This window comes from Neopelma chrysocephalum, unplaced genomic scaffold (genome assembly GCF_003984885.1).
Source record: "Neopelma chrysocephalum unplaced genomic scaffold, ASM398488v2 Primary Assembly neopelma1_43, whole genome shotgun sequence".
NCBI classification, from domain to species: Eukaryota; Metazoa; Chordata; class Aves; order Passeriformes; family Pipridae; genus Neopelma; species Neopelma chrysocephalum.
Window position 1 is genome coordinate 14,539,419 of NW_020897702.1, and position 11,535 is coordinate 14,550,953.

Below are 11,535 nucleotides of genomic sequence, written 5' to 3' on the forward strand. Positions count from 1 at the left end.
CACAGAAATGTTTCCATCCGTGCAAGTCCTCATTTCATCTCCTGTCAACTTTTGGAATGAAGTTTAGTTAGTTGTTAGTCAAGAACAAAACTTCCTGTCTAATTTTGTCATGCTTGTTTGGGTGAAAAATTTTAGGATGCTTTTTCCAGAGAAATAAAGTCTGTGTTTTGGTGTAAGTTCAGCTACACCTTCCCTGGGAAGGCAGTGACACATCATGTTCAATCATAGATACATTTTACCATTGTGCTGCTTCCCTTCTTTGACTGAGGGAATACAGGTTGGCCTTTATGAGTTTCAGACTTTGTTTTCTTGGCATAAGTGGGCATATCATGGGATGTAATTCAAGAATGACCATGGTACTGTGCCTGCTGGGGAAATAAAATTGAAGATGAAATAGTGACTATGTCTGTTTTTTAAATTGCTTTAGTTCAGAGAGTTGGAATATACCGAAGGGATGTGATAAAAATATCTATGCAGTATGTTTTTCTTTCCCCTTTGTAGCATCTGACCAGCAGTTCAGGAGCAGAAGCTTAATATCACCAATCTTACCAAAATTTGTCATTTCAAGTGGGAAACTGCAGCTTTGATAATTTTAAAAAAAACCAACAAAACCCCAAAACTAACCAAGCACAAAATTAGTTGTGTGTGCAAGTGCAGCTCTAATGAGAAGAAAGAGTCATCTAGATCTAAACAAATTATGTCTCCTAATCCAAATCCCAGTTTGCCACCAAGCCTAAGAAATACTTTCTGAAGTAAAGGGAAGCAGAACTGTACAGGAGGTGGAAAAATTCAACAGAGAAATCTGATTGCTCTCTGTTGAAATCAGTATCATCTAGATCGGAAAGATTACTTCTAAGTTGTACTAGGGTATCATTTTAAAGATCACAATGGAAATCTGTTATTTATGGAAACATATGTTCTTGCTGAATTTGTCCATCTGGTGCAGACCAACATCACGAAAATGTCATGGTCCTTCTGAGGACAACTATGATCTTGAACAAAATCAGTTGTCGCCTAATTCACTACCTAGTTTGCAAAGACTGATAGTCCTGTGTGCTGTTTGCCAGCCCTCAAGCTTAGTGTGTGGTAATCTTGGTCTCCTCCCTTGCTCTGAAGAGGTACTGCAGCTGGAGGCTGCAGCTGGGGGTTGTCAACACCAGACAGAGAGTGGAAGAAGTTTGGGTCCTGTTGGGTTTCTTTCTTCTGGTGAAGTGAAATGTCCCTTGCACCTCTGGAAGGACTGTTAAACCAACTTCCCCCATTAAAACCTACTCCTGCTAGCAATACATGGATTCATGACATTTATTAGTGCAAGACTTGTTTAGGGCAGTGCAGCATTGTTATTTATTTTAGAAGATGAGACTTCAATGGAACTTCTTTCCGGTTTAAAACTTTTAGGGCTGAACTCATTTCAGTTGGAGGCACAGATAGGCTGATGATAATGACAATAAATCATGTTTTCTGAGAGCTTTAGAAATTATTCAGAAATGTGGAAATCTATAGCTGTTTTATGCCCACCTCCTCTTTTAATTTATGCTTGCTTTTCAAACACCAGTTTTTTTAAAAATGTATGTTCTCTCAATGCAGACAGTGAGAGAAGGAATAATTTTAGGAAATTCCAGAGCCAAATAATTAAAAAAGAAAAAAAAGCAAATTAAAGTCCTTCTTTATGTAATACCCCTTTCTGCCATTTGTTCCAGTAAAGAATAAAAGCAAGATGGTGCTATGTAGGCGTTAGAACAGGGGATTGTAATCAGGACTTTGGAGTCTATTTCCAGCCACTAACCTAGGATGGTGGCCTGGATTTTATTCCCTTTGATGGACTTCTGCTGCAGAACTTGTTATATTTGTGGGGTCAGACGTGAAGCTAAGGAGTGAAGCAGTGATTTCAGCACTGCTCTGAGATGGAACGAAAGCAGGATTCAGGTTTTTTCTCTGCTTCAGTTTGAGTGAATTTACAGGAGTGGCTCAGGCATGTAAAGCCTTCTAGTCCCAACCCTGAGCAGAGATCAGGGTGCTGGCATCCCAGCTCTTACCAGCTCTGTTCCTCGTGGAAGTCGGTGTACATACCTTTACCCCTGCAGTGCTGGACTATGGGGAACAAGGCAAGGACCCACCTTAGAGCATGAGGTGGTCACAACAGAGATGCAGGAGGTCTGAGGCAGGGGATAGAGAGAGAAGTGCTCAACGTTGGTCTCTTGGGTAAGTTCACACTTTCCAGGTCAGACTCCTGCAGGAGGATGGAGCTTGGGACATGCCTTTGTCTGCTGAGATGCCTGTTAGCTCATCCATAGCTGCAGAGGACAAAGACCGTGTCTGGATTTAGGCTGAGAGTGCCTTTGGCATTAAGATTTTATTAAAATTACACATTGTCTAAGGCAACATCTTTGGTCAATTAGCAGTGATCTGTCTCAGAAACATATTTTTAATTTTACTCTTCCTTTTAATAGAAAGCTACTAGCAGCTGCTGATTGCATATGGGAACATTTATGGATAAAGCCTTTCCTTTCCATAATCCTGCAGCCTGGCTGGCTCCTCTTCAGCATTTGTTGGTTTGGAGTGGGTTTGTTATCTAATTTCATCCATTTTTTTCCATGATGTTACTCCCTGCCAAGAATATAAAATCTGAGAACTGGAGCAAGCGTGTTGCAAGGAAATGGAGAAATGCCATGAAATGCCTTGGTACAAGGGATTGCGAGGAGAGACTTGACAGAAGAGCTGGAGGGTGCTTGGATTGCACTCAACTGAAGGTGGATGCAGTGCAGAACTAGCAGATGCAGAAAGTTAAAGAAAAAACAATAAAATGATGAAATTAAGTGAAGGAAACAGATAAGGAGATTGGAGGGAGTGTGATGGATGAACAGGAAAGATGAGCAGAGTAACACAAAGAAGCTCTTCCCATTCCTGCAATGTGGCTTAGCTGCAGAGGTGGGACTCACCAAGTGGGACCAGATGGGCTCCTTTGTCTGCTGTCAACAGTTCAGCAGCACTTGTTTCAGCTGCCCCAAAAGATGAGTTTCAGAGTCCCAGCACAGATTGTTGCTCTTTTGAGAACCAGTTCAGGGGCCTGTCAACAGGTTTTCCAAAGCACTCAGTGTCTTTGAGAAAATGCTGAGCAATGTCTGTGATTGTGGTCAGTTAAGAGGCATCTGAAAGGGAGCTGGAAGCTTTTGAAGCTCTAATTTCTATCCCAGAATGCTCAAAATCCAGTGCTCTGAGACATTAATCCTGTGACTGGCATGATTCTGGTTTTATCCCAGCGTTACACCACTGGCTGTGGTGGAGTTATTCTTGGTCCTTGATGCAGTAAATAGGAGAGCAAGACCAAGATGTTTCTAAATACTTGGAATTCCTTTTTGGGTGAAATGTGTTTTCTAGGTGGAAATAACAATAAACCAAAGACTTTTTTTGAGTATCCTGGACATCCTAAGAGTCAGCCACATCTTGTCCTGCCAAGTGCAGGGAGTCTGGTGGGATGAGCTGCCCCCACCAGCCACAGGGACAGTTAATAACTGTGTCTGAGAGTACCAGCTGCAAATCAGAGGTGACAAGCTGAGCTTAGGAGGAGTGGGTTGAAGCCGAATAGCATTATTATGGACTAACCCAGCAGCTGCTTTTCCTAAGGAAAGAGATTTGTCAGCAAGTTGAAAACTCCCTGCAAGTTTTCTTTGCTGATGCAGCAGAAAGAGAGGAGACATGGGGACAGTAGAGTGGGGGCGTGAAGAATGCGGTGGGACCAGCACTGGATCTTCAGCTAAGCCAACTTCTGCCAGCAGGGGAGTGAGTCCAGGGCTTGCTGGGGGTTTTTTTGGGTTGTTTTGTTTTTTATATTCAGCATTCACTAGGACAGAATATAGCTGATTTTTTAAAGTAATATTCAGGGGAATCAGAAAGTATGAAGATGCTCCCAAGCATTCTCTTCCTTTTTATTGTGATCTGGGAAAGGCAAAAAGGTTGACATCTGCAGTTCCCCAGGAGCGTGACTGCACCACTGGCACACAAGTGAGTATCAGGTGGGACAAGGCAGCTGTGTTACCATGCAAGCTTATGCCTCAGATATAGGAGTATTCACACAATGTTGGTCTGGTCCTAGTAGAGTCTCTGGAAACTGCTGAGACACCCATTGGTTTTGGTAGGGCAGCACTGCTGGCTTCACACTTCACACTTGGAGATTTACCTTAATGCAGCATTCAAACCCAGTTCCAAGAGCTAGCTTTTCCTGAAAGGTAAATGGGCTAGAAACAGAAATCCTCTCCTCCCATCTCTGAAAAAAGGTTCAGGCTAATTATAAAACTTCTTGATTGCCCTCAAATGCGAGGACTGTGTGGTGGCTGTGTTGTGAAGGAATCATGATGTCTTCATTCGGTAGAGCAGCAAGCGGAGCTTACGGGCCTGGTGGTTGGTGGTTGTGTTCTCTGCCTGAGGAGCAAATGAGGGTGCCAATGGCAGCTGGCTTACTCGGTGCCAGTAAAGCTGCAAAATGGGTATAGTTTGACTGCAGTGCTGTTGATTGTCAGGTCAAACATTTGGACCTCATGATAAGTGGTGTATAGGCATTGGAGCACTCTGGACAGTGAGCTGCTGTCGGCTGGCGTGGCTCTGCAGTTGGCACGGGTTGCTTTCACTCTCTCTCCCTGCCTACCAGTACGGCGATAATACAGAGTGATGGAAAGCACTCACAGCTCTGAAAAACTTATTTACACTTGTTCTGGGAGGCAGCAAAAGGGGCAGCAGTTGTGATTTGGGTACAGAATGAGAGTTTCAAATACTGCATCTCTGAGGAAGGAGGACAGCCCCCCCTCAGACATGCCACGTGTGCTCCCCTCTGCTTCTTTTACGGAGTTTCTTTTGGGGGAGCTAAGCAGCTCTCATGGGGTTGGAGATCTGAAGGCAACACCCAAAAAGGGGGATGTTGAAGGAGAAGAGGAAGTACAGCGGTGCTTCTCACCCCAGAGACCTTCACTTCAGCAAGTGAAGACCTTTGAGTCATCACTTCAGCATCCAGAGGAGAGACCAGTCAAGCCACTTTCCAGGACACCCTGTACTATGGGGAACACCATTCCCTGGGGACGTATGCTGAAGCTTTTCAGCAGCGGTAGAACACTGCAACCAGTCTGTAGACCCTGCCTCCTCACCCACTGGGAGAACTCATTCCATGACATTTTAACAACTTTGGAGCTGTGGAGTTTGAATTCCTCCAAGTCCATGTGTTTGTTCTTTATTATGCCAACACCTTATTTCTTCTCCAAGCGTTTTCACCCAGGGCTACCCACTGGATGTCCATTAGCCAAAAGCTGGTCCCCACAAGGCTTCCACCAATGAGTGGGACTCACCAAGAGAGAGTTGGGGGAGAGAAAGCCCATGTGAAAGCCCTTCTCCTCAATATCAGGCACATGGAAGGAGCCCAGTGCTCATGAAAAGACCTCAACTTTTTTTTCTTGCTTTGAAGTATACCGATCCCAAAGCCAAACCTTGGCCTCACTCGGCTCCATCTTTGCAATCCCTTAATGCTACCCCAGGATGACGTGGAGACAACAGTGAAGACAAAACAACCTCACTTGTCTATCAGTGATATCTCTTGCAACAGCCTCTTTGTTGTTCCAGACCAGGGAACTCTTCCACATTGCAGGCTGAGACACCACACGACGGGTCAAGGCAAGGCCAGAGATCCCAAGAGAAAGAAATGAAAGCAATCTCCTTTAATATAAACTACATGTTTCCTTGTCCATGCTCAATTTACATTCTACATTTCTGATTCCTCTCTGGCAACCAGTGTTTATTTTGCAGGGGACAGGTCTCATTAGCAACAAAGAGCAACATCAGATTCTTCTGTGCCTTGTTTAAACTGTATTTTTGCTTGTGTTTTCCTTTCTAAATGATTGAGCAAATGACTCAAAAGTGGCAGCACCCTTCCCTCTTTCCACATACCTCCAACTATTTTAAAAGTTCAAGGAAAAATAAAACATTGAGTCAAGTAAAGCATTTCAACTCACTGATTCAGAAGGCTAAAAGAAAACCCATCTGCAGAGACAAAAAGAAGTGATCTTACTGCTTCTGCTGAAACTGCTGGCTGGCATTTGTTAAAGAGAAAAAAATGGTTCACAGTAACACAAACTAATATTTTAATAATATTTATAATAATCTCTGTTTACACAGAAGTCATGTCTTATTTGAAGGTCACTTCTATTAATTCTGTATCTTTTCCAGGAATAGGACCCTCTTTCTTTGGAAAACCAAAAGAAAAGTTCAAAAGCTGTTATTTGTATAAGACTGACCTGTTCAAGTACTCAAATGCAAGGGTGGCTGAGGGCTGGAGAGGCAGCAAGCAGGGCAACCATTGCCCCATTGCATTAACCCACGCTCAGCGCTAAACCTTCCTTTTACCTCCACAGGCCAAAGAAATGTTCTTTTTCCAACTAATTTCCTCTCCCTGCTTCCCTTTGATCACACTGTGGAGCCAAGCATCCCACCTCATACCAGCTAATTGAAAGGAAGATTTCATCATCATCATGGCTAGGCTTCGCGAACGAAGATTTGGGAAGGGCTCTACCCACTTTTCTTGCAAGCGCGTTGGTGGCTAAAAAGGCCAATACGAGAGAGGCAAGTCCGGTTGCAAAAGACACAGCAGAAAGACTCCTTAGATGGTATATTCTGCAAGGCATTGGAAATGAAGAGCCATTTTCAGAGCTGGCAGCCCTGGCCTCTCACCCAAGTACCACCACATCTACCAGAGGCAACTGTCTGCTCCCTCGGACCCCATCCCACACCACAGTCCCTCCTTGTCCATAGGAGAAGGCTCCGTCCCATGGCCTCCTCCCCTGTGCTGGGATGCTCTGGCTCAGCATCCCCATTGCGAAGGCACAATCTTCCTCCCACACAGCAGTGGCCGTACTCCGCCTTTGGGTCCAACTTTAAGGACCTTAGTTCAGTCTTTTCAGACTTCAGGAGCCTCCACCGCTCCTGTTTTTGGCACCGCATTTCCAGAATCACCTTGTGCGTTTAGAGCACTGAAAAATGTTCAGTGAAAGTTCATCACAAGTGTCTTGTCAGCCAGTGAGCAAGAAATCCCTCTCGTGCTTACGAGGTGCTTAAATAATGGCTTACCACCATTAACCAAAGGTTCCACAGTACTGTTCCTCTTCCATCTTCCTCCTCCTGCTCCCCTGGTGTCCCCTGTGTGGGCTGGAGTCTTGACTTCTCCCAAAGCTTCAATATTCCTTGGCCTCCCACAGCTCCCACAGCCTGTTGCTTTGCACTGGTCCCGCTGCAATCCTCACCTCCTCCACTTTATTGGATTATTTTAATAGCTCAGTCAAATGCCAACATGTGCTGGTGCTCCTGGATTTGGGGAGATGTGTCTAGAGCATATATCTCCCAGGTCATGTTCAGCACCTGCTTCCCACCATATTTCCTGACCAGGATGGTATGGCTGGACTAGTGCTATGGGATGGATGGATCCTTCCAGCCTAGCTTAGCAGAACCTCATTCATCCCTGGGGACTGTGTCAGGTGAAGGTGTGTGACTGGGACACTGGGTAAAGGCCAAGTAGGAGGGGGGCAGGTGCTGTGGATGCCCCTGCTCCCAGGGTTGCTCTCTTCTGTAAAGCCATGTCCCCACAACTCAGCGCTCAGGTCAGCTCTCCTCTACAGCACTGCTGGGGCTCACAGGCATTGTCAGTAGTTTGATGGTGAGGGGTTTTTTATTTTATGAAATTTCCACCATAAAGTGAGGGTTGTGCCTTAGCTGACTGGGTTGGGGTTTTCCTAGCACATAGACAAGGGGGATGGGTGCCTAGGTGGTGGGGTTACAAGCATATGTGGGTGTTGGAGAGTATATTGGGTTTCTGTGGCAAGGTTTTGGTAGCAGGGAGGCTGCAAGGGTGGCTTCTGTGAGAAGCTGCTAGAAGCTTCCAACACATCTGACAGAACCAATGCCAGCCAGCTCCAAGACAGACTTGCTGCTGCCCTAGGCTGAGCCCATCAGCAACAGTGGTAGCAACTCTGGGATAATATATTTAAGAAGGAAAAAAAAATATTGTGCAGAGGCAATTGCAGCCAAAGAAGAGAAGAGGGAGAATAAGTGAGAGAAACAGCTCTGCAGACACCAAAGTCAGTGAAAAAGGAAGGGGAAGAGGTGATCCAGGTGCCACAGCAGAGATTCCCCTGCAGAGCTGGCAGGATCTCACTGCTCCATGGAGGGCCAACAGGCAAATTTTGTGCTGTGGGGAACTAAAGGTCAAGAGTCTGAGCTTATATCCTCAACCACTTTTTTGGGGGGTGTAACATCCATGTAACATCCTAGGTGGGGCTGTTTTAGCTTTTGTACCCAGCTGGTGGTTGGGTAAGTGCCTGCTCATTTGGTGCAGAGGTACCTCCTGCATCCTGGCATGGAGCTATTGGTGGGACAAGGTCCCCAGGCTGCACTGGGTATGTGGTAGTGGGGGGACACCAAAGGGTGATGTGGCTGAGAGTTAAAAGGAGGGTCCCAACCCTGGAACCTCTCCAGGACCCTCCAGCTCCTCTGCATGGATTATTTTTATGACTTTCTGGATGAAAAATGAAAGGTTTGTGATTTATGCACAGCCTCAGACAAGCTGATGTGCTGATCTCCACTGGTGCTTTGGGCCAGTCTCAAGGACAGCAAGTAAATCCATTGAAGTGGTGGGCTTGTTTCCAGCCTTGCAGGCTGCTCTGATGTGTGTAGGTGTGCTAGCAGGAGTCAGGACCAATTTTGTGTCTCCAGGAGGACAGCATGGATTTCAAGGTCTGGCTCTGATCACCTTGCTCCCTGGGCATGACAGGGATCAGCCTCTTCAGGGTGCCGCAGGGCAAAGTCCCTTTGCTGTGGGGAAGTGGAGATTTCTGCTGTGAAAATATTAGATATCATGACACATTTCAGCTCCCTTTTCAATTCTTCTCCACACAGCATATTGCATTGCCATGTTGCCCATAGCAACTTGATGATCTCAGAGGTCTTTTCCAACCCAGCTGATTCTATGATTCTATGATCTTCTGATTGAAAATAAGCAACCTGTGACAAATGGATCACTTTGCTGGTGGATATGTAAGAATGGTTTATATTATTACTATTACTATTATTATTACTATTATTATTGCTATTACTATTATTACCACTATTATTTATAACTTTGGGGGCCTTGCAGCAACTGTTTTTGGTTAGGAATGCATAGGTGGCAATCCAAAACAACATCACCCAGCAGGTGCTTCCACAAGCCTCAGGGCACAGTGGTGTGGGGCCAAGGCCATAGCAAATCTGATTCTCTCTCCTTTATTTAACAACTGCTTTTCTTGGCAGGAATGTGGTGGGAAAAGGCCTACGGCATCACTAGGGAGTCCCTTTTCCCGGAAAAAATACATATGTGTCCAGGGAAGTTGGACAGTGCAGCGTGTCACCCATGCTCAGGCTGTGTGATGTGCTGCCAGTCTCCAGGGATGGTGCTGCTTGAGGAGGTTCCCTGTCACCAGCTCACGACCATTGCTACGCAACACACAAGTCAGAGGTTTTTGGCAGAAGGTATCTTCAGATGGACTGAGCTGAGCAGAAGTGACTCAAGGCTTTGGGTGCCTGGGTTCCTTGGTGACCCTGTTAGAGTTATTTCACTATACTGTAAGTTTTCGTTTTGTGTTTCAGGGAGCTTGTCAGAGCCTATGGCTCAATGCTCCAGGTGTGTGGTGGGAGAGGAATCTTCTTGTGAGCTCTGCATCTAGGCCACAGTGAGCTGACAAATAACAATTAATAACTTGTTTCAGAAGAAGTTGTTTTTGAGGAACAGTGCCTAGTGATTGGGGTGTGGACTTTGACCTCATAAGCTTTCACTTTTGATCATTTTTCTGTTGTTCTTTAAGCAATTTACTTTGCACTTTGAGGCTGAGGAAGGCTATGACTCATACATGGCTCCCTCTCTCTCCTCCCGAATGTTCAGCAGGCTCAGGCTTCCCAAGGTGGGCTCAGAAGTCATTACATCAATCCGCAGCTTTCCTGGGATTTCTGGTTAGCAGGACATTTTGCCCCAGTTCCCCCAGAGCCTTCTGGAAGGAGACTGGGAAAGCACCTTAATGTTCAAGGCACCATCTCCTGCTCCACTGCCCTGGGGCCTGTTGACCCACAGAGGGTGGACACAAGCATCCCACGGTTTCCATAATTTCAGTCCCCCACCTTGGATCCATGCTTGGTTATTTACTGACAGGTCCCCTTCAGACCCTGGGGACATCCTGACCAGGATGGTCCCAGGAGGGAGACAGGGTATTTACGGCTGAAAACACGGGGAGAAAATGTGCTCCCATGGTGTTTTCTCTAAGAGTAGCAAATCCCAGAGGTTTCTCCTGACCCTTCCTACTAGAAATGAGGTGAAGAGATGCTTAAATGAAATCCTGCTGGCTACAGCAGTGGATGCTCCTGACGGTTCTCTGTTGGAGAGCAGTGGCAGGGAAGCAGTTCCTGTCACCAGGACCGCCTGGGGCTCCACAGAGCACCACACGGTCCAAGCAAGGTGCATCCTCCAAGCCATTGCAGCAGCTTGGGCAGCTCAGTCGCACGAGAGGCTCAGCAGACATCTCGAGATCCAGTATGATGCAGGGTGGTAGCTGCGGGAATCCCTCAAGCCCTTGCAACCTCAAATTTCACTTAGTTCAGCATCTCTGGGCTTTAGTTGCTGCTATGTAACACATACATGACCAAATAAACTGGGGGACACACAGGAGTTCTACACAGGGGGACAGATCCATCCCTGAAGGAGGTTACTTCCAACCCTTCTGGAGTGAGCTGAGTTGTGAAATGGGATATCAGAGAAAAGGATGCCACAGCTGCCAGGCACCCATCCCAAGGGCAGTCTGGTAGTTCAGTGTCTCTCCAACCTTCCCTGGTAGAAGGCAAGAGCATCAATCCAGTCCCTGTCCTGCAAGCTGGAAATGCCAAGCTGCTACTTTTAGCACGCTCTGCATCACTTCACTCAGCCTGCCCACGTTTAGGCTCTTTTTCTGTCAAACATGGATGGGCCATGTTCCCCTCTCTTCAAGGCTGTCTCCTGCAAAAGCAGGAGGCTGCTCTTAAATGCTTGATACTCTTGTGAGGGTACTTGGATTTTCCAGGACACCACTGTGTTGGTGGTTCAGCATCATCATCTCCCTTCAGCATTTGAAACAAAGATATAGATATATATAAATATATTTTTATATATTATAATATTTATTATAATATATTTATATTTATAGGGGACATTGCCATAAATTCAGGCTTTTTGTCCTGTTAAACTTCATTGCATTTCTATTATTTTGCTCTATAAGTTTGTTCAGTTCCTCCAAAGTGACATATAAATCCTTTTTTTTGGTGGAAACTTTTATGTGTTTATGTTACCACAAATTCATCAGCACATTATTTTTTGTGCCACTGGCACAGCCAGAAATACTAACTGGTCAAGACTGATCTTTGAGGATCACCAGGAGTTATCTCTGTGCCGCCTGAGTAAACTCTTAGTGAGACAGAGCATTGGTATCTCTCTTAGTTCCTTTGCTACCC